Source organism: Canis lupus, chromosome 14, assembly GCF_003254725.2.
Source record: "Canis lupus dingo isolate Sandy chromosome 14, ASM325472v2, whole genome shotgun sequence".
Lineage (NCBI taxonomy): Eukaryota > Metazoa > Chordata > Mammalia > Carnivora > Canidae > Canis > Canis lupus.
Window position 1 is genome coordinate 57,886,320 of NC_064256.1, and position 3,933 is coordinate 57,890,252.

General features: G+C 36.0%; 1 pseudogene; it reads right to left on the reverse strand.

The window, feature by feature from the left end:
• Positions 1-1,315: 1,315 nt before the first annotated feature.
• On the reverse strand, positions 1,316-2,696 carry LOC112670908 (elongation factor 1-alpha 1-like; annotated as a pseudogene).
• Positions 2,697-3,933: the final 1,237 nt, after the last annotated feature.

A 3,933-nucleotide genomic window follows, 5' to 3' on the forward strand; every position in this document is an offset into this window, starting at 1 on the left:
AACAAAAAAAAAAATAATAATTTTTATTTCAGTAACCATAGTGCTTAAGACACAGATAATACTGAGGTAAAAAGAATAACTCTTAGTTTATTTTAAATTATTTTTTGCTGATTACCTATGTTAGAATGTTCCAATTCAGTTACCTCTTCCTCTTTCAGTAAACCTGAATACAATGCTAAGTCTGTATTGATTAAAAATAATTAGATAGTAATTCTCAAAAAGAAAAAAATAATTGTTTTTCAGAAAACTAAAACTTTAGCTTTATATATGAATATTTATATATTCACATATATTTATATATTATATTCATAAACATTCATATGTATATGTATATATATATGTATATATATAACTTGTGACTTTTTAAATAATGTTTAACTTCAATTTTGTCATTCTTTTTGGACATTATTTTATGGCTTTAAAAAATCTAAGCACCCAAAGATATCTCAGCCTCTCATATCCACATATTAAAAAATAATAACAATGTAAAAAGATAAATGAATTTATGTGTGAACCAGAAATTAAAAGGAAAATAAAAATTCAGTTACCAAAAATTTCGTTTCACCTTTTTGTAGTTCAAGTAAGACATGTGCTGCTTTTAAAATGACTTAATTTAAAGCTGAAAACTGGGGACAAAAAGAAGAAAAGCTTGGTTTTCATTACGCAGTATTGGTTTCTTCTCCAATAATGGGTGCGAAGCTGAAGTGTTCTTTTTTCCCCTCTTCATTTACTATATGAATTACATTGGATCTATACATATATAACAAGAATAATATAAGCTTAAAGCCTAGCAGTGGATCTGTATATTCTCTGTTGAAAGGTGAAAATTATTTTTCAAATTTTTTATAGATCTGCAATTCATCAAGATAGCATGCAGCAATGCAGATGGAATTTAGGTAACGCTGATGGAGTATTTCCATTAGGAAGTAATCAAGAGCCATTCCACGTACTATTTATTGTGATTCTTTCAGGGTTTTATTTTTCTTTCGAACTCTTTTGTTCATATCTTCTTTGAACTTTATATCTGCTTTATGAGTGTTGCACTCCATCTTTTTTTTCTCATTAAATTTTTGTTTTAATGGGTCTCAAAATTCTGTGACAGATTTTTGGTAGTTTCCATTAAAAAGTACTGATTTTAAAAACTAATAACTTAAAACTGCCACACAATCACACAAACACACACACACACACACAATGGTCCACAGAACACTCTTCTTTCCTTCTGAAGGTTTTATGATGCATTGTTATCATTAGCCAGTCTTACTATTAAACTTAAATGGCCAGTTGACACAAACACATCTGAGACCTGCTTCCACCAATGATTAAGACTGGGGTGGCAGGTATTGGGGATAATATTCATTTAGCCTTCTGAGATTTCTGGGCAGACATGGTGACTTTGCCATTTCCAGCTGCCTCTTGCCCATTTATTTGATGACACCCACAGCAACCATCTGTCTCATGTCACGAACAGCAAAATGACCCAGAGGAGGATAGTCAGTCGGAGAAGCTCTCAACACACATGGTTTGCCAGGGACCATCTTCCAGCTTTTTTTCCAGAACGACGATCTGTCTTCTCCTTCAGCTCAGCAAACTTGCAAGCACTGTGAGCCGTGTGACAATCCCCAGGTGCATATCCAGCACTGATTTGGCCTGGATGGTTCAGGATAATCACCTGAACCATGAAGCCAGCTGCTTCCATGGGTGGGTCATTTTTGCTGTCACCAGCCACACTGCCACCACGAACATCTTTGACAGATATGTCCTTGACATTGAAGCCCACATTGTCCCCAGGAAGAGCCTCACTCAAAGCTTAATGGTGCATTTCACCAGACTTTACTTCAGTTATAACATTGACTGGAACAAAGGTGACCACCATGCCAGGCTTATGAACATCAGTCTCCACTTGGCCCACAGGGATGGTACCAATACCACCAATTTTGTAGACGTCCTGGAGGGGCAGACGCAAGGGCCTGTCAGTTGAATGAGTTGGTGGCAGGATGCTATCCAGAGCTTCAAGCAGTGTGGTTCCATTGGCACTCCCATCTTTATGGGGACTTTCCATCCCTTGCACCAAGGTGTGATAGCACTTGGCTCCAGCATGTTGTCACCATTCCAACCAGAAATTGGCACAAATGCTACTGTGTCAGGGTTGTAGCCAATTTTCTTAATGTAGGCTCTGACTTCCTTAACGATTTCCTTGTATCTCTCTTGGCTGCAAGGTGGCTCAATGGCTCATCCATTTTGTTAACACCAACAGTTAGTTGTTTTACACCCAGTGTGTAAGCCAGAAGGGCATGCTCACGGGTCGGCCCATTCTTGGAGATAACCTGCTCCAAATTCACCAACACTAACTCAGGACAGCACAGTCAGCCTGAGATGTGCCTGTAACCATGTTTTTGATAAAGTCTCTGTGTCCTGGGGCATCAGTCATGGTCACATAATACTTGGCTGGTCTCAGAATTCCACAGGGACATATCAATGGTGACACCATGTTCATGTTCAGTTTTCAGTTTATCCAAGACCCAGGCATACTTGAAGGAGCCCATTCCCATCTCAGCAGCCTCCTTCTCAACTATTTTGATAGTTCTTTGGTCAATCCCACCACATTTGTAGATCGGATGGCCAGGAGTGGTTGACTTGCCCGAATCTACGTGTCCAATGACCACAATGTTGATGTGAGTCTTTTCCTTTCTCATTTTGGTTTAGGTTTAGTGGTGGTTTTCACAACACCTGTGTTCTGGCAGTAAACCCGTTGTGAAAAAGGTGTTGCACTTCATCTTTGGAACAATTAATCTATTCCTATTTCTTTGATGAAAACTGCTACTGAGGGAAATGAAACTGTCCATGAACAAATAAATACAAGCGTGGTCTCACTTTTCAATCTATGAGTTGCATTGAACTATTTTGGTTTTTTTTTCAGCCCAGATTTGATAGATGAGTATAAAATTATTTATTATGACAATGATGGCTGAAATTGAATTACAAAGAATTAATATTGTTTATTTCTCACAATTCAAAAGCCTATTAAAAAACTAGTATTTGTACAAAAAACAAAACAAAACAAAAATCCCCTAATATTTGTAAAAGCTTACTGTTAACAATGATGAATGGCTTTGATATTAAAAATAGTCAAATAAGGCAAATAGGAAAAATAGAATGATTCATGAGCCTGGAAATGACATATGCTTTTCTTTCTTTCAAACTTAGCACCAAAGCCAAAATGCAGAAATGTAAAGATCTCAGGCTGAGTACCCTAAAATCTTTGGGAATTTAATTCATAAGAATAATTCATAAGAGCTAGGTGCCTCCACAGTAAGTTAATTGGAAACATTTTGCCTTTAGCTATTATAGCAAGTGTGTGTAATACTGACCAAGCCATTGGATTTTTTGACCAACAAAAATATGAAGGGTTAGAACTCTTTTTCTGAAACTTTCTGATTCACTGAAACATCATTCAGGTTACCTATAGATATTAATTTAATAAACCAGTGGCAAACCACATAATTGAATGAGAATCTTACAATAATGGTAACTACATGATTCCCATATGAGTATTTAGAGAAGATAAAACACTACCAAAAATAAATCCATCTTAGAAGTGTAGAAATTGCTTTATAATGAACCTACAGTGCACTGGAGCACAAAAAAATGACGCTAGTGGTAATAGTGGTGGTGTGTTTAATCACTTCAGTTGAATGGCTCCTAGAGAAGATAACACATTGGGAAATGTGTTTTGAAATGTACCAAGGAGGAATTTTGGTTTACTGAACATAGAACTTAATTTTATAGGATTTTTGATTTAATGTTTGTACAAATAAAATAAATAACTATGACTAGACTTTCCCTGGAACAAGAATCCCAAAGGAGCAACATTTATTGCTAGTAGATTTTAATTTCTTATATTTTCAAAGCTATTATCTGCAAAGTTGCCCA